The sequence below is a fragment of the Manis javanica genome, chromosome 4 (assembly GCF_040802235.1).
Source record: "Manis javanica isolate MJ-LG chromosome 4, MJ_LKY, whole genome shotgun sequence".
In the NCBI taxonomy this organism is placed as follows: Eukaryota; Metazoa; Chordata; class Mammalia; order Pholidota; family Manidae; genus Manis; species Manis javanica.
The window spans coordinates 106,560,391-106,580,751 of NC_133159.1; the positions used below are offsets into that span (position 1 = coordinate 106,560,391).

General features: G+C 41.9%; 1 long non-coding RNA gene across 1 annotated transcript; it reads right to left on the bottom strand.

Annotated features, from left to right (window-relative positions):
* Positions 1-2,756: 2,756 nt before the first annotated feature.
* On the bottom strand, positions 2,757-11,952 carry LOC140848968 (uncharacterized). Its single transcript, XR_012130328.1, has 2 exons — positions 5,179-11,952; positions 2,757-4,235 (listed from the first exon to the last, which is right to left on the bottom strand). It is a non-coding gene; the product is annotated as an uncharacterized lncRNA (long non-coding RNA).
* Positions 11,953-20,361: the final 8,409 nt, after the last annotated feature.

Genomic DNA, 20,361 nt, shown 5'->3' on the forward strand with positions numbered 1-20,361 from the left:
GTTAATTATATTTTCATATTATATGTGGGTTTAGGAGGAGGTCTCTCACCTCTCATGCCACCATCTTTAATCCAACCACATCAGCAGTCCTTAGTTCTCTTATGGGATATTCTTTCTCCCCCTAATCACTCCAAGAGTGGTTGTCGTACCTCAAGAAGGGAGGAGTGCTATGCTCTCCCGCCTACCACTTGAACACAAAAGTTACTTTTGTATTTTTCTGCAAGTCCTCAGGAACTCTGTTGTTTACACCATGAAGAAGACTCAAGGCCCATAAACACTTCTGGTTGGGAGATGTCGACTAAATCATTTCTGGAGCCATGGAGTCTGTTTTTGGGGAAAATTAAATGGCTTTGTGTGCTCTTTCTCCTTCTCTTCATTATTTCACTGATTAATTCTGAGTGTTTTTAAGCCTTACATTTCACCATCATTCTCTCTTCCAAACCTTAGAGGTTGAGCAAGAAGGAGAGGATGCAAATCCTGGGGAAGTCTTCTCTGTTTACCACAGAGCACTATGGCCAAGAGCTAGGACCCTGGAGGCAAAGTGCCTGGGTCTGAGGGTGGGTTCTTACCCTCACTGGGACAGATGGGACCCTTGGAAAGGTGGGAAAGTCAGCTCAGCCTTTCAGCACCTCAGGGTGCTTTCTCATCTGCAGCAAGAGGTGGCAATAGCTCAGGGGTATTAGGTGCACCAAATTATTATGCATTAAGTGCTGAAGAACCATGCTGGTCTCACAGCAAAGGTCTGAAAAGGTGCTGTTATTGTTGTTATTATGTCTTGTGTTTCCACTTCTCACTGCACCACTGCTGACATTTGAGATTCTCCAGGATGAGTTAGGCATGTTACATGGCCTGGTTGGCCTCTTCTCCCACTTATTAGTGACCAATGTCAGGAACCCTGGTTATGTGACAAATTTAATGGAGATTTAGCTGACATGGGAGGTGCTGCAGCTGGGAACTGGATCTAAATTTTTCAAATGATTGGACCATGGACAGGCATGACACTTAGTGAGCTCGCAGAAGACTCTTTTCTATGAGCTTTAAATATTCAGTTGGACTTGCCCCAAGTGCTATATGAAAAGTCCAAGTATGTACCAGTGTGGGTAAAATCGTAATGAGACAGGGACTGTCGATGTAGTCAGAGTAGGTGAGGGCCTCTGGAAAAAGCAAGGCAAGATATTTGCCATCATAGCAATGTAACTACATGCAAGGAAATCCCCCCTACAAAAACTATATTGAACATTAAGCTCTAGAGTCATTCTTCAATGAGATCAATTAATGTTCCCCAGATAAAGAAGAGTAGCACATGTTTTATTATGCTAATTGTAAGATTGAAGGCACTGGGGAGAGGGGTGAGCACCATCAGACACTGATGATGTTCCAAAGTCCTTGGCTGCTGCTCTGTCCCAACCTGACAAATGTGCCTTAGGCTAGCCAATCCTCACTCCACTGTAAATCTAAGCTCTCCCTCCCCCTACCTTCATTAAAAAACTTGCTGCCTGCCCTGCTGAGTGTGACTTCCCCGGCCTGTGATAGCCAGACTGCGGAACCTCACCTGGGGCATTCAGTGAACTACCTGGCCCTTTGTTGCCTCTCTTCGCCTGCTTATTTTGGCTAGAATTTATCTTACACTAATCATTTGTAATCATGTGTAAGATTTGCTTTAGCATACTAAAAGGCCCACGCCTATGTGCTGTCTTTCCTCCTTCAGATCTGATAGGGTCATTTTGCAAACTGAGCAACTAATTTAGCATGCAGACCCAGCTGTAGACTGCATGGTAAAAGGCAGGAAGAATTCCACCTTAAAGATAAGATTGCATTTTAACACCCATGAAGTTAAAGAGGCAAGATTCTTTAGCAAATAGACAATACCTCAGCCAACCTCCGGGGCTGGGCAGGCGACCTTTTGATATGCTCTCAGACCAAGATGCCAGTATCCCATAGAGAAATCAAGGCAGAAAATTCCTTATGTTAAGTTAATTTTTAATATTCAGGGACCACTAACAAGTCAACAACCCTAAGCTCTTTTTCATGTTCCCAAATATCCTCAACTGCCTATAAAATCCATAGACAACGCACCACCACAGACTCTCTTGCTCCTCCTGGCTCACACCAGGAGCTCTATCTGTCCTCTCACTATATCTCTCAATAAAAGTTTCCCTGGCTCTCCTACTTCGACTGTTTGCTACATTCATTCTTTGACTCCGCAAACAAGAACCCCGGCATCAGTAATATTTCCAGATGTCTTGCCTGGTCTTAGTGCATCTACATCCTCAGAGGTGGAAAGAAGTATGACTTTAGCACATCTGCATATCAATAGGCATTCTTCAGGGGTGAAGGGTTCATCTCCATATCAATGGGTAATGACCTGAGCAAGGGACATAGTAAGAACCTGAGAGGTGAGGGGGAGGGCTGGTTTTGCTTCAGCCTGAGCAGAAAAGAGAGACTGCCATGGAATGCCATTTGTAAGCAACAATCGGGTTTTAAACTTTATGTTTCCATTTGACTGATTTCGGTTTTAGAAGTCTTTTGCCACAGGAATTCCTCTCCCCAGGTGTTACAACCAGTCACCCCTTCCTTTTGTCTTTTTGCTGTTTTTCCTGTTTTTGTTTTGTTTCAGAAAAACATAATTTATCTGGAAGGTATAGATGACTTCCTCTTTCAGTTATGATGGGGCATTTGTAGAAAAGCAATATTCATCTCTAAAACTGTTGGATTCCCCTGAGGAAGGCGCCGCCCCAAATCACTCACTAAAGATGTTTCTTGATGCAACAAGCAAGAGGAATTTATTCGGAAGCCAACTAATTGGGGTCCAAGTCAGCCCGTCGCAGCGGGTCTCAACGAGGACTCAGAGCACACAAAGCCAGAAGGTTTTATAGCATTTTCAAAAGGGGTAAAATTTTCCATAATCACAATACAGGGTTTTTTTCTATAGGCTCATAAATCTTTTGCTGGTGCCACATCCTGGGGTCTGATTAGATGAGATCACTTTCGGAATGTCTAGGGTGATTCTAGCAAGATAAGCTAGGCGTGTATGATTAACTGATTTACGGTTGGCTAACTAAAGGTCACTACAATTGACACAGGCTAACTAACTTGTTTTTCAAGATTCTAATGATTTTCCTTCTTCTGGGTTAGGGGGTGGTATTTAGGCCTTAAGATGGCTGTACTTATGCTAACTTTTGATTCTTCAGATCCTACATTTCCCCACTTCTCTTTTTGGGGCATTCCAATCATGGAATGTTTGTATCTTCTTGTGAGTTGAGTGAGTGGTATTGTTGCCTCAACATTAGTACATGAACGGCACTCACTCTTTCTCTAACAAAAGTTATTAACTGGTTTAATATGCAGGGTCTTAAAGTTAGGAGCAACACAAGGATGAGTAGGGGCCCAGCCAGAGTGGATATCAGGGTTGTAAACTACGGGGACCTAGTGAACCAGGATTCAAATAGCCCTTGGCCGGCTTCTCTTTTTTTTTTTCTCTGGTCTAGCCCTTCTCTAAATTTAGACATTGAGTCTCTTACTACTCTAGTATGGTCTGCATAGAAGCAGCACTCTTCTTTTAGAGCTGCACACAATCTACCTTCTTTTAGAAATAGTAAATCTAACCTTCGTCTATTTTGCAGCACTACTTCAGAGAGAGAGGTTAGGGACTTTTCAAGTTTAGAAATAGACTGTTCTATAGTTTTCAAATCTTCATCGATAGCTATTCTTAGTCCTTCGTAATGTTGGTTTCCTTGTATAATTGCAGCTGCCCCTGGTCCTACTCCGGCTGCGACTCTTACTCTTAGTAATACAGCTAGAGTGAGTGAGACTGGCTCTCTTTTATACTTTAGTTTAGGTTCTAATTCTGCCACGAATCATAAGTCATCATGATACATTAGTCTGGGTACTAACTGGACTATGATACAGAAATCACGGGAGGAGTTGAAGGCAGAAGTAGAGACACATGGGGTCACTCTACTGTTACAAGCTCACTATCTCTTGGGAGGAGGGATTAAATACCTGTTTTTACCAGGGAAGGCTATGGGTATGGTCTCATTCTTTCTTCTACAGATAGAGACTCTAGCTGCTGCTAGGGAAAAGGGGCGATGACCGCTCTGGCTGCTTCGTGCTGAGAAGGGGGCGCAGTAAAGGGTGCAGCTAGGTCTCCATCACTGGTCAGTTGAGAGGGCTTCAGAAGGCTGGCGCTTCTATTCTGGGTTTCATTTTTATTACTATTTGCAGTTTTGTGGCTTCTAGGCAAGATAAAACAAATTGTGTTATTAGGTTATGTAGCAACATCTGGAGTTGGATTTTTTATTCTGGAAGGAGGCTGCATTATTGAAACGATACTTCTCTCTAAAATCACTCTCATTTTTACTAGAAGTAACTGGGTTAAGAAAATAATTAACAGCTGGCTTGATTATTTGCACAGGTGCAGCAAGAAGAGCAATTGATTTCACAGGCTCTTTTAAATATGCTTTGCTGGAACTTTTTGTAAGGAATTTCAGATTGAACTTTTAAAGGCCTCTTGAGGCCAGACAGCCAAGCCAGACTTGCCATCAGGCTTTGCCTGCAGTACCTGTAGATTTGGATGAATTCTTCTCTTCTCGAGGTCTCTGCACCTGCCAGGAAGTGACCTTCTTTACTCACCTGGTAAGGCTGCTGGGAACTCTGTAAGCAAGGTACCAGGCGAGTTCTTCCAAGGGGCTTTGTTGGCTTTATAAAGTCAATCTTAGTTCTTTAAAGTTGTTCACATCTGAGTCTATACACATGTCTCTCAGGTACGACATTCCAGTCAAAGCCCTGGAAGTATAACCAGTGTTCTTAAGTAGTCTTTTCACAAGGAAAGCAGATTCTTATTGAACTCGTGCAAATAAACATACTGCCATGGAATACAAAAACAGTCACTGAAAGTTTTTAAACTCTGGAGGGATCAAGTAGAGAGAAGGATGTTTCAATTCTGCTCATAAAGATAGTCATTTACTAAACTGTTGTCAGTTTAAGAGAACAAGGTTAAAACACTTTACCAGCAACATTTGAAACAAAAAGACACAAAATCATTTTCTTTAGTTTATGTAATCTTATGTAACTAATACCTGTTCTGCTGAAATCTAGTTCTTTACCAGTTTAGGGATAATACTATAAATGACAAAAGACTTACAAATGACAATGGTTAAACATCTGATGAGAGCTTACTGTAAAACAGTTGACATAAGGAAATTCTGATATTTCTGTAATACAAAACATTCAGTAACAAAGTTTAGCATCATTCTCTTTGACAGTGCTTTCCTGGTAAATAAATATATATATATATCAGATAAATAAGCCAAATTAGTCAAATACTTTCTCTAGTGAGAAAAAATTCTTCTGACATGTTCCAGGGGCCCTCTGGAAAATATCAGAGTTAACTAGAGGTAAAAGCACCTTTTTGCATTTAATTTTTTTAGAACTATCATTACACATTTATTGTCTATATACTCAGCACAGTAAACGAGATATCTTAAAAAGTGGGGCAGCAGGGGAGACTGCTGCTGTCAATTTTTAAAGACAACATACAGAAAGTCAAACTAATTCTAGGTTACTAAGCATTCTTGAGAGAATGGTAGCAGATGGTTGATTCTTCTGCTTTCATCTTCAGGAGGGAAAAAAAGCTACAGTAAGAATTCATATTTAGCTGAAAGAACTGTCTAAACTCAAGGCAGAGTATAATATCACCAGGCATACAAAAGACCTGTTAGAGATACATACAAAGAATGAATATGGTTATAGTCAAATTCAACTTAAAAGTTTAAGCAGAATCTCAAATTTAAATGTCTCTTTCTTTCACACAGATATTCAGATATGACCAGAAATATGATTTGAGATGAAAGAGATCAGGCATTTTACTTCTTCATTTAGGGACTGAGAAATGATGACCTTTGGCTTACAATCAATAGCTTACAAACAGTGAAAATAATAAGAACATAACTCAGCATAAGTGTCTAAGACCAGATACAAAAAAGCAGAGAAAGTGCTTAAGTTTACAGGTCTTCCCTGAAAGCTTCAAGAATGTTTTACTCTTTAATAGTAGATATAAGCTGCTATGCAAATTCTATTAAAAGCTCAGATTATTTGCATTAAAAAATATGGAGAGTCCCCCATGTTTTTTAAAACATATGTAGGACCCCAACCTCCCTGAGAAATAAGTTAGCCTAAGAGTAGCCATCTTGAAGCCCAAAAAGCCATTCTGATATATGACTCAGAGGGAACAACTGAAACCAGGTAACTCCTCTGGAAAAACAAGTTAATCAATCATGACTGCTGGCAGCGCTAAGCTCTTGGTTAGTTAATCATAAATGCCGACCCTACCTTGCTACACCCCCCCAGGACGTGGCACTAACCCAGAAATCCTGGGTTTTAAAAATTACTGCCTTTGAAGTATTGTTATCTTGCTATGTAGTATTGTTGTCTTGTTATTACAAAACAATCTGTAACCATGGTAATCCTCTAGGGCTGAATGCCTCAGAAAATCCTATATAACCACTTAGTTGTAAGTGCTCAGGGTCCTCGTTGAGACCCGCTGCGACGGGCTGACTTGGACCCCAACTAGTTGGCTTCTGAATAAATTCCTCTTGCTTGTTGCATCAAGAAACGTCTTTGGTGAGTGATTTGGGGCGGCGCCTTCCTCAGGGGAATTCAACACATACAGCATATAAATTAAACAAGAAGACCTGGTGGTTCTCAAAAAATCTATTACAACTTTTCTCAAAAGTGGTCACATGTTCGTCTATCTAAACTTTTACGGTGAAACCTGTTTTTCTGGGAGAAACATAATCTTGTCCAGATTCTACAGTTTAATAAATTTTGGTTTGTTAACTAAGTGCATTTAATCAGCTGAAAAAAGCTTTGTTACTATTCTGCTTAGGAATTCAATTTTTCAGGCCATGCAATCATTTTTAATAACAAAATATTTCAAAGGCAAATAAAGGTTATACAGTTGTTAACAAACTTTAGCTTTTAGTCCCTTTAACGTTACGATTTCATGGCAACTCACTGAGACTTTAAGCATGAGAAACTGCTGTGATCTTTCAACATTAAGAGCAGACTAACAGTTAAAGAAAACTGTTTAACTGGAAACGAGATTTTAATTTTGCTGTGCACTTGATATCAAGACTCACTTGCCTTAATTTCACTAGGCACGACTATATCTGTAAGAATATAGTAATTTATTCTTCATTTGCCCCATGGTCCCAAGCACATAAACCGGTGAGAATTATGCCTGGGCTTGCCTGCGGCTTGACTGGGTTTATCTCACTTTATCTCTAAACATCCTAACCCTCCCCCCAAAGCAACAGGCTGAGTGGATCTTCCACAACAAAAGGCACCACGCTGTTTTTTCTCTTTGTCTCTCTTTAAATAAATAGCTGTACTTTAGAACAAAGTTACTTTCTTTTATCACAAAACACATTCTTTAGCATGCAGAAGTTTTCATTTTTTATACTTTTTCTTATTAAAACATACATCTTTTAGCATAGAGAAATGTTTTCTTTATTACTTTAAGTGGTTTTAATTAGAATTTAAAACCATTAGAAACTTTAACTTCTAGTGAACACTGAGAAGCAGGACACTGCAAACTGTCAAACTAACATTTTCTAGACCAACAAACTCACGAACACATTCTACAATTTCTGCAACCATGAGCTTCACAGCACAATCTCCCAGCAAACACAGAGCACATCTTCTCAACTTAACAAAACTCTAAGGCTTTAAGTTACTACAAAGATTCTCAGGCTGCAGGTAGGCATACACACTGCAACACACAATTAAAAAGGTGTTCACTTGCCACACTTATCCAGCTCACCTACCTGCAACAACTACGCTAGCCTACTCACAAGACCCCCACTGAACACTAGACAAAGCCAAGCTTCTAAGCATTCTATTCTTAAAAGATTTAGCAGATAACATGACTCAAATGACTCTAGGTAAACTCAGGCAGCCGACAACTACCAGGACATGCCCGCCTCAGGCAAACTCAAATTAGCATTAATGCTTAACACTTTTTTATCAGGTTTTCTGGAAGTTTTAGAACACTCAATTTTCACAAGCGCTTGTCTTTAATTCAATTTCATTAATACCATCCGGAGGTAGAAAGATATATTCATTTACACACTTAGGGGGTTGTCTGAGTCTGTCCCATTGTCAGTATAACAATTATTAGGCACATAAAAGACACAAAAAACAGAGACACACACAGATTAGACACACAGCGGCCGCTTTTTGTTTTTTCTCAGATTTTCAAACAGAAACCGAAAGGAATCAGAGGGTTGATATTCCTGGCGCCTGAAAATCAACCCTATCTCATCAGATTCACCTTGCCAGAAAAACAGACAGGAGGCTACCAGGCGTCCCTGGCCTCCCAACCTCCCCGAGGCGTCCCCCAGGGTTGCAGCCTGCGGTGCTCCTAGTACGTCTACCGACCGCAGTCTCGACCCCTTTACAGGATCGGGACAGCTGCCAGACAGTGGGTACCCCTTTTCAGAATTCTGACCGGTCTCACTGAAAAACAGAAGACAGAACACAGACAACTCAAGGCGCCACTAATCTTACCTCTTCCTCCAAGAGCGACTTCGGGAGTGAAGCGGGGTGAGCGCATGATCCCGGACGAGCCCCCAAATGTTGGATTCCCCTGAGGAAGGCGCCGCCCCAAATCACTCACTAAAGACGTTTCTTGATGCAGCAAGCAAGAGGAATTTATTCGGAAGCCAACTAGTTGGGGTCCAAGTCAGCCCGTCGCAGCGGGTCTCAACGAGGACTCAGAGCACACAAAGCCAGAAGGTTTTATAGCATTTTCAAAAGGGGTAAAATTTTCCATAATCACAATACAGGGTTTTTTTCTATAGGCTCATAAATCTTTTGCTGGTGCCACATCCTGGGGTCTGATTAGATGAGATCACTTTCGGAATGTCTAGGGTGGTTCTAGCAAGATAAGCTAGGCGTGTATGATTAACTTGTAAGAATAGAAATAGGTTAGCATAAGCATAGCCATCTTAAAGGCCTAGAAGCCATTTTCTGAGTATGTGACTTAGAAAGAAAAACTGGAACTGGGTAAGGCCTTGAAAAACAAGTTAATCATGAGCACCAGGTGGTGGGCAGCTGTGACCCTTGGTCAGCTAACCTTGGTCAGTAAATCTTACATACCAAGCTTATCGTGCAGAACCTCCCTAACCATTGAGGAGTAGTCTTACCCTGCCCTTGCTTAACCCCAGGATATATGTCTTGCAAGAATAATGTATAGTTATAGAAAATTGCTATGAGTTAAGTGCTTTGAAATTGCTATATAAACCCTTGGCTCTGAGTGCTCAGGGTCCTTGTTGAGACCCGCTGCATCGGGCTGACTTGGACCCCAACTAGTTGGCTGAATAAAGACTTTGCTTGAATTTACATCTCTATGCCTGTGTAATTTGTTCTCTGGGGAAGCCTCGGAAGCCTGCACCCTAACAAACTGATTTACGGTTGGCTAACTAAAGGTCACTACAATTGACACAGGCTAACTAACTTGTTTTTCAAGATTCTAATGATTTTCCTTCTTCTGGGTTAGGGGGTGGTATTTAGGCCTTAAGATGGCTGTACTTATGCTAACTTTTGATTCTTCAGATCCTACAAAACAACTGTATATAAAATTGTAACATTTCCAGAATATCTCCCTTGGATTCGGTACATCTGCGTTCAGACATGGAAAGAAGTATAGGTTTAGTGCATTTGCATCTTTCTTCAGGTGCAGACAAGCTCATCTCCATATCAATGGGTAATCACCTGGGCAACGGAGGGCTTGTCTGTACCTGAGAGGTGAGGGGGAGGGCTGGTTTTTCTCTTCTGCTGGAGCACGAAAGAGAGAAATGGCCCAGACTGCAGTCTGTAAGCAATAAACAGGTTTTAAACTTTATTTCTCCCTGTGACTGATATCAGTTTTTAGACGTATTTTGCCCCAGGATTTCCTTTCCCCGGACTCAACACAACTAAAGAAAGGCTGACCTAGAGGAAGTCTGTTTGGAGTCTTTCGAGAACTATCAATACTTCTAGACCCACAGGGCCAGCTCCAGAGAGAGAAAGAGAGAGAGGGGAGGAGAGAGACTCCCTGTAATGAACCTAATTCTCTATATTGCCCCCTCTGGCATTTGCCAGTTCAAAACAAGGAACCAGAGACTGAGGAGCTAGTGCGAGGGCAGCTACTAGGAGTTGGAAAAACAGAAACACTTTAAGTAATTTCATGGTCATGCACAAAGAAGAAGAAAAGATACGTGGGGCTGTGCAAATATGCAGACTTGAGGGACCAAGACCCTAGAGTGGATTGACAAGTGGGAGCAGGATGCTTGGTTCAGGATTTCCTCTTAACATCTGCAAACCAAGCTCTATGCAGTTAAGAGGCTATGAAGGCAAGTAGGGTGTTGCTGAGACAGTGGGATTTTCAGCAGTATCATGGGACTAAGGAGATAAAAACTGAAGTGGAGGATTCATCAAAGAGGAGGGGCCCAAGGAAACATGCCAAGGTCTCAGGTAGAAGTCCTGGCAGTTGACAGCACAGCACTGAGAGCAAACTAGCTCTAGACTGACTGCCACTTCCTGTGAGTGAAAACAAGCTGCAAATCAGCTTAGTCAAGGATGCCACTGAGGTGGTCTGCCCCTCTGCTGCCTGCTGGGGGACAGGGTGAGTACTCCTCAGATAAAGAGATCATCCAACTCTCCATCATTTTCCACACACCTGGTGCATCATTCAAGCATTCACCAGTGTTAGCCTGGAGGAAGGAAAAACAAGGACATGCAAACAGAACAGAGAGATACCATAAAAGAACAGAACAGACCCCAAGGTCCATGCCTTATATGGAAAGGGGACAGCTCTTCCTGAATTCCATCCTTCTGATGTGCCAACTAAGACCCAGATGTCAGCCTCCTCCCTCTTAGAAGGAAAAAAGTTTCTAGTTGTCTGTCACCTTTAGCCAATCATACCTCTCCATGCCCCCTAGATTGCCCACTCCTCCCCCTCCCAACCCCTTATAAACCCCCACCTCCCTGACTGGTGTGACTTCCCTGGCCTGTGATAGCCAGACCATGGAACACCACCCGGGAGTTGCTCTCAAATAAACTACCTGGCCCTTTGTTGCCTCTCTTTGCCTGCTTATTTTGGTTAGAATTTATTGGAATTTATCTTACATTTGGTGCCAAAACCCAGGAAGGAGTGTAAGTGCAGGGCTCTGAATGGCCACCGGTAGCCCCACCCCCTTCTTCCCCTACCCAGGACCTCAGCTTTCTCTCTGCTGCATGGACTATTTTCTGGTGAGTCCCTCTGTTTCACCCAGTCTGTTTACCTTCCTAACTGCATTTTACCTGGTCCATTAGAAATAATAGGCACGTCCAGGTGGGGCATCTGGCCCCTGGGCATTGGGCCCACTCTCTGTGGACAGCTGGCTTGCTCCTGGCCCTGTGGTACAGGGGATACCACTACCCCCAGGCCCCAGAATGCCTGCAGGCATCCAGACTGCCCCTGGCCCTCCAGTTGGGGAGATGTCAATCACCCAGGCTCCCAGGACGTCTCCCCTGACTTGGTGCACTTGGGACACTGGGTGCTCCTCTCAGCGGGATTAGTTGGGAAGTAGTGCAGACATGGGGAACCAGCCCTCAAAAGCAGAGGCTCAGACCCCACTGCGGTGTCTCATTTCTAATTTGGCTACTCTATATTTGTCCCAGGAAGTTTGCAAATAGAAGCTAGTCTTTCTTTGCTCTGAGGCTGGGCCTCAGTATCCCTTGGACAGTCAATCTTGCTGGCCCCTTGAGGAAACTTTCAATTTTAGCCTCCTCAGCAACTTGATTAATTATTGCCACTGGAGTGGAGAGTAGAGTGAAATCCCATATGTGCAGGCTTTTTCGACTTTGCAAACATGCCCAGACCTTTATGTTAAGTGTTCAATGACTCAGGTTCTTCTAGCCGGATCTCCAGTTAAAGATTGTCAGCCTCTTACTCTGCTCAGTCCTTCTTCCTTTTCAGATCTTCCAGAAGACCTCAGTCACCCACCTCCTTCAGCTGGCAATCCCCTCCCCCTCTCTCCACCACCATCTTTAAGTCCTTTGTCTTTACATGTGTTGCTGCCATCTTAAAGTTCTACATTCTCAACCATGCTGTTGTCCTGCTCTCCTCTTCTGGTGGCTGCACCACCCCCTCCCTCTCTCCTTCCACCTTCCCGGCCCTCTTCCCCCACCAGAACATGCTCTTCCTGCCCTCTAGTTCCAGAAGCCACAGACAAGAAGCTGAGGAGAGGGAAAGCAATTTGATATCAGTGACTCAAGTCTTTATATCTGTTTGTCTGTCTGTGTATATGTTTTTGTGTTGGGAGTGTTGCTGACTGTAGTCATTGTATCTCAGTTTGTATGTTTGTGTGTCTAGGTGTATGGATGAAAAATATTTTCCTACCTCCAGATAGTATTAATAAAAATTGATTTAAAAACAAGCACTTGTGAAAATTGGCCATTCTAAAACTTCCAGAAAATCTGCTAAAAAATGTTAAGCATTAATGCTAATTTGGGTTTGGCTGAGGCGGGCATGTCCTTGTGGTTATCAGCTGCTTAAGTTTACCTAAGGTCATTTAAGTTGATGTTATCTGCCAAATCTTTTAAGAATAAAATGCTTAAAGGCTTGGCTTTGTCTAATATTCAGTAAAGGTCTTGTAAGTAATCTAGCCTAGTTGTTATGAATGAGTGAACTAAACAAGTGTGGCAAGTGAACACCTTTTTAATTGTGTGTTACAGTGTGTATACCTATCTACAGCCTAGAAATCTTTGTGGTAACCTAAAACCTTAAAGTTTTGCTAAGTTAAAAAGATATACTTTGGAGAGGATGGTGGCGTGAGTAGAGCAGAGGAACTCTCCTCCCAAAACCACATAGAATTATGACAATATAACAAAGACAACTTCCTAAAATAGAGACCAGAGGACACAGGACAACATCCAGACCACATCCACACCTGTGAGAACCCAGCGCCTCGCGAAGGGGGTAAGATACAAGCCCTGGCCCAGCGGGACCCGAGCGCTCCTCCCCCCGGCTCCCGGTGGGTGGAAAGAAACTGGAGTGGATTTTTTCTTTCTTTTTTTTGGCGAATGCTGTTTGGAAGCCTTAAAGGGACAGGGACCCCAATACCAGGGAAACAGGGCAGTAAGACCGGTGAGCGGGTGCCTGAGACCGGCGCCTGAGGACAAAGAAAATCGCGCATTTTTCCCTTTCTTTTTTGATGAGTGCTTTTTGGAAGCGTTAAAGGGACAGGGACCCCAATACTAGTGAAACAAGGGAAGCAAGACCGGTGAGCGGGTGCCTGAGACCGGCACCTGAGGACAAAGAAAATCGCACATTTTTCCCTTTTTTTTTGGCGAGTGCTTTTTGGAAGCCTTAAAGGGACAGGGATCCCAATACTAGGGAAACAGGGCAGCAGGACTGGTGAGTGGGTGCCTGAGACTGGCGCCTGAGGACAAAGAAAATCACACGTTTTTCCCTTTTTTTTTTTTTTTTTTGGTGAGTGCTTTTTGGAAGCCTTAAAGGGACAGGGACCCTAATACTAGGGAAACAGGGCAGCAGGACTGGTGAGTGGGTGCCTGAGACAGGCGCCTGAGGACAAAGAAAATAGCACATTTTTCCCTTTTTTTTTTTGGTGAGTGATTTTTGGAAGCCTTAAAGAGACAGGGACCCCAATACTATGGAAACAGGGCAGCAAGACTGGTGAGTGGGTGCCTGAGACCGGCGCCTGAGGACAAAGAAAATCACGTGTTTTTCCCTTTTTTTTTTGGAGAGTGCTTTTTGGAAGCCTTAAAGGGACAGGGACCCCAATACTAGGGAAACAGGGCAGCAAGACCAGTGAGCAGGTGCCTGAGACCGGTGCCTGAGGACAAAGAAAATCGCGCATTTTTTCTTTTTCTTTCTTTCCTCTTTCATTGTTGCTGTTGTTGTTGTGGTTTAGAGAGTGCTTTTTGGAAGTCTTGAAGGGGCAGGACAGGAAATTTAGCCCAGAGGCAGGGAATCTGAGAACTCTAACCCCCTGGGCAACAGGGAGCACAGGGACCCATTATGGAGATAAATAGCCTCATGGCTGCTCCCCCTCCAATGGGGCTCCACCATTTTGGAGGAGCAGCCCCAGCCAGGCCACACCCACAGCAACAGCAGATATAAACTCCATAGCAAGCGGGCAGGTAGCAGAAGCCCTGTCTGCGCACAGCTGCAAGCATAAGCCACTAGAGGTCGCTATTCTCCCAGGAGAGGAAGGCCACAAACCAACAAGAAGGAAAGCTCTTCCAGCTGTCACTCGTACCAGCTCTGCAAACTATCTATCACCATGAAAAGGCAAAACTACAGGCAGACAAAGATCACAGAGACAACACCTGAGAAGGAGACAGACCTAACCAGTCCTCCTGAAAAAGAATTCAAAATAAAAATCATGAACATGCTGACAGAGATGCAGAGAAAAATGCAAGAGCAATGGGATGAGATGCAGAAATGCAAAAGCAACGGGATGAAGTCCGGAGGGAGATCACAGATGTGAGGAAGGAGATCACAGAAGTGAAACAATCCCTGGAAGGATTTATAAGCAGAATGGATAAGATGCAAGAGGCCATTGAAGGAATAGAAACCAGAGAACAGGAACGTATAGAAGCTGATATAGAGAGAGATAAAAGGATCTCCAGGAGCAAAACAACACTAAGAGAACTATGTGACCAATCCGAAAGGAATAATATTCGTATTATAGGGGTACCAGAAGAAGAAGAAAGAGGAAAAGGGATAGAAAGTCACTTTGAAGAAATAATTGCTGTAAAATTCCCCAAACTGGGTGAGGAAATAATCGAACAGACCATGGAAATACACAGAACCCGCAACAGAAAGGATCCAAGGAGGACAACACCAAGACACATAACAATTAAAATGGCAAGGATCAAGGACAAGGAAAGAGTTTTAAAGGTAGCTAGAGAGAACAAGGTCACCTATAAAGGAAAACCCATCAGGCTAACATCAGACTTCTCGACAGACACCCTACAGGCCAGAAGAGAATGGCATGATATATTTAATGCAATGAAACAGAAGGGCCTTGAACCAAGGATACTGTATCCAGCGTGACTATCATTTAAATATGATGGCGGGATTAAACAATTCTGAGACATGCAAAAGCTGAGGGAATTTCCTTCCCACAAACCACCTCTACAGGGCATCTTACAGGGACTTCTCTAGATAGGAGCACCCCTAAAAAGAGCACAGAACAAAACATACAACATATGAAGAATGGAGGAGGAGGAATAAGAAGGGAGAGAAGAAAAGAATCTCCAGACAGTGTATATAACAGCTCAATAAGCGAGCTAAGTTAGGCAGTAAGATACTAAAGAAGATAACCTTGAACCGTTGGTAACCATGAATCTAAAGCCTGCAATGGCAATAAGTACATATCTCTCAATAGTCACCCTAAATGTAAATGGACTTAATGCACCAATCAAAAGACATAGAGTAAAAGAATGGATAAAAAACCAAGACCCAACTATATGCTGCTTACAAGAAACTCACCTCAAACCCAAAGACAAGCACAGACTAAAAGTCAAAGGATGGAAAAACATATTTCAGGCAAACAACAGTGAGAAGAAAGCAGCGGTTGCAGTACTAATATCAGGCAAAATAGACTTCAAAACAAAGAAAGTAACAAGAGATAAAGAAGGACACTACATAATGATAAAGGGCTCAGTCCAACAAGAGGATATAAGCATTCTAAATATATATGCACCAAACACAGGAGCACCAGCATTTGTGAAACAAATACTAACAGAACTAAAGAGGGAAATAGACTGCAATGCATTCATCTTAGGAGACTTCAAAACACCACTCACCCCAAAGGATAGATACACTGGGCAGAAAATAAATAAAGACACACAGGCATTGAACAACACACTAGAACAGATGGACGTAATAGACATCTATAGAACTCTACATCCAAAAGCAACAGGATATACATTCTTCTAAAGTGCACATGGAACATTCTCCAGAATAGACCACATACTAGCTCACAAAAAGAGCCTCAGCAAATTCCAAAATATTGAAATTCTACCAACCAATTTTTCAGACCACAAAGGTATAAAACTAGAAATAAATTCTACAAAGAAAACAAAAAGGCTCACAAACACATGGAGGCTTAACAACATGCTTCTAAATAATCAATGGATCAATGAACAAATCAAAATAGAGATCAAGGAATATATAGAAACAAATGACAACAACACAAAGCCCCAACTTCTGTGGGATGCAGCGAAAGCAGTCTTAAGAGGAAAGTATATAGCGATCCAGGCACACTGGAAGAAGGAAGAAAAATCCCAAATGAATAGTCTAACATCACAACTACCGAAACTGGAAAAAGAAGAAAAAATGAGGCCTAAAGTTAGCAGAAGGAGGGACATAATAAAGATCAGAGAAGAAATAAACAAAATTGAGAAGAATAAAACAATAGCAAAAATCAATGAAACCAAGAGCTGGTTCTTTGAGAAAATAAACAAAATAGATAAGCCTCTAGCCAAACTTATTAAGAGAAAAAGAGAATCAACACAAATCAACATAATCAGAAATGAGAATGGAAAAATCATGACAGACCCCACAGAAATACAAAGAATTATTAAAGACTACTATGAAAACCTATATGCCAACAAGCTGGAAAACCTAGAAGAAATGGACAACTTCCTAGAAAAATACAACCTCCCAAGACTGACGAAGGAAGAAACACAAAGGTTAAACAAACCAATTACGAGCAAAGAAATTGAAACGGTAATCAAAAAACTACCCAAGAACAAAACCCCGGGGCCGGACGGATTTACCTCAGAATTTTATCAGACACACAGAGAAGACATAATACTCATTCTCCTTAAAGTGTTTCAAAAAATAGAAGAGGAGGGAATACTCCCAAACTCATTCTATGAAGCCAACATCACCCTAATACCAAAACCAGGAAAGACCCCACCAAAAAAGAAAATTACAGACCAATATCCCTGATGAATGCAGATGCAAAAATACTCAATAAAATATTAGCAAACAGAATTCAACAGTATATCAAAAGGATCATACACCATGACCAAGTGGGATTCGTCCCAGGGATGCAAGGATGGTACAACATTTGAAAATCCATCATCATCCACCACATCAACAAAAAGAAAGACAAAAACCACATTGTCATCTCCATAGATGCTGAAAAAGCATTTGACAAAATTCAACATCCATTCATGATAAAAACTCTCAGCAAAATGGGAATAGAGGGCAAGTACCTCAACATAATAAAGGCCATATATGAGAAACCCACAGCCAGCATTATACTGAACAGCGAGAAGCTGAAAGCATTTCCTCTGAGATCGGGAACCAGACAGGGATGCCCACTCTCCCCACTGTTATTTAACATAGTACTGGAGGTCCTAGCCACGGCAATCAGACCAAACAAAGAAATACAAGGAATCCAGATTGGTAAAGAAGAAGTTAGACTGTCACTATTTGCAGATGATATGATACTGTACATAAAAAACATTAAAGACTCCATTCCAAAACTACTAGAACTGATATCAGAATACAGCAAAGTTGCAGGATACAAAATTAACACACAGAAATCTGTCGCTTTCCTATACACTAACAATGAACCAATAGAAAGAGAAATCAGGAAAACAATTCCATTCACCATTGCATCAAAAAGAATAAAATACCTAGGAATAAACCTAACCAAAGAAGTGAAAGACTTATACTCTGAGAACTACAAGTCACTCTTAAAAGAAATTAAAGGGGACACAAACAAATGGAAACTCATCCCCTGCTCATGGCTAGGAGGAATTAATATCATCAAAATATCCATCCTGCCTAAAGCAATATACAGATTTGATGCAATCCCTCTCAAATTACCAGCAACATTCTTCAATGAATTGGAACAAATAATTCAAAAATTCATATGGAAACACCAAAGACCCCGAATAGCCAAAGCAATCCTGAGAAAGAAGAATAAAGTAGGGGGGATCTCACTCCCCAACTTCAAGCTCTACTACAAAAGCACAGTAATCAAGACAATTTGGTACTGGCACAAGAACAGAGCCACAGACCAGTGGAACAGATTAGAGACTCCAGACATTAACCCAAACATATATGGTCAATTAATATTTGATAAAGAAGCCATGGATATACAATGGCAAAATGACAGTCTCTTCAACAGATGGTGCTGGCAAAACTGGACAGCTACATGTAGGAGAATGAAACTGGACCTTTGTCTAACCCCATATACAAAGGTAAACTCAAAATGGATCAAAGACCTCAATGTAAGTCATGAAACCATTAAACTCTTGGAAAAAAACATAGGCAAAAACCTCTTAGACATAAACATGAGTGACCTCTTCTTGACCATATCTCCCCGGGCAAGGAAAACAAAAGCAAAAATGAGGAAGTGGGACTACATTAAGCTGAAAAGCTTCTGTACAGCAAAAGACACCATCAATAGAACAAAAAGGAACCCTACAGTATGGGAGAATATATTTGAAAATGACAGATCCAATAAAGGCTTGACGTCCAGAATATATAAAGAGCTCACACGCCTCAACAAACAAAAAACAAATAACCCTGTTAGAAAATGGGCAGAGGAACTGAACAGACAGTTCTCTAAAAAAGAAATACAGATGGCCAACAGACACATGAAAAGATGCTCCACATCACTAATTATCAGAGAAATGCAAATTAAAACTACAATGAGGTATCACCTCACACCAGTAAGGATAGCTGCCATCCAAAAGACAAACAACAACAAATGTTGGCGAGGCTGTGGAGAAAGGGGAACCCTCCTACACTGCTGGTGGGAATGTAAATTAGTTCAACCATTGTGGAAAGCAGTATGGAGGTTCATCAAAATGCTCAAAACAGACTTACCATTTGACCCAGGAATTCCACTCCTAGGAATTTACCCTAAGAAAGCAGCAATCAAGTTTGAGAAAGACAGATGCACCCCTATGTTTATCGCAGCGCTATTTACAATAGCCATGATTTGGAAGCAACCTAAATGTCCATTGGTAGATGAATGGATAAAGAAGATGTGGTACATATACACAATGGAATACTACTCAGCCATAAGAAGAGGAAAAATCCTACCATTTGCAGCAACATGGATGGAGCTGGAGAGTATTATGCTCAGTGAAATAAGCCAAGCAGAGAAAGAGAAATACTAAATGATTTCACTCATCTGAGGAGTATAAGAGCAAAGGAAAAACTGAAGGAACAAAACAGCAGCGGAATTACAGAACCCAAAAATGGACTAACAGGTACCAAAGGGAAAGGAACTGGGGAGGATGGGTGGGCAGAGGGGAATAAGGGGGGGGAAGAAGAAGGGGGGTTTTAAGATTAGCATACATAGGGGGGAGGGAGAAAGGGGAGGGAGGGTTGTACAACACAGAGAGGACAAGTAGTGATTCTACATTTTGCTATGCTGTTGGACAGTGACCGTAATGTGGTTTTTAGGGGGGACCTGATATAGGGGCGAGCATAGTAAACATAGTGGTCTTCAGGTAAGCGTAGATTAAAAATTAAAAAAAAAAAAAAGAAAGATGGAAAAGGGGGATTATTCCTTGATAGGATTAAACAATTGGTAAATCAAAGATTAACGCATGCTTTAAATATCCTTAATGTTGGTGACTTAAAGGGTGTCAGATGATCAGCTATGGGGGTACTCTTTTCTGACAATATTCCTTTCTCTTAATAAAAAAAAAATCAGTTCCTGTGTGCTGACCTCCAATGAGTTCTACACAGTGGTATAGAGGGCATGTCAATGTGTGGGCAAAGGGTCTGTTTGTTTCTATGCAGAAGATCAAGGCCAAGCTTGGCTATCCAGAAAATGAACTAAGATACGATATGAGGAGGAGCTTCCGGCATCAGCACTCTCTGGAGGACTCGTGCCGGGGGATGATCATCAAAAAGCCTCCACAGGGATCCGGGTGATGCTGCGGTTGTGGCTGCGTCCACCCCACCATTTCCTAGACTTGCCATTGGAATGAGGAGGGAGATGTCTAGGTTGGCATGTGCATACAGTGAGACAATGAATTTGACCGGATCTGTACTGTTGGAACTCAATCAGGAGTTGGGAGGGGTGCAAGTTGTAGCACTCCAAAATCTTATGACTATAGACTATCTACAGTTAAAAGAACATATGGGATGTGAACAGATCCCAGAAATGGGTTGCTTTAATTTGTCTGACTTCTCTCAGACTGTTCAAGTACAGTTGGATAATATCCATCATATCATAGACTAATTTTCACAAATGCCTAGGGTGCCTAAATGGTTTTCTTGGCTTCACTGGAGATGGCTGGTAATTATAGATTTGCTTTGTTTAT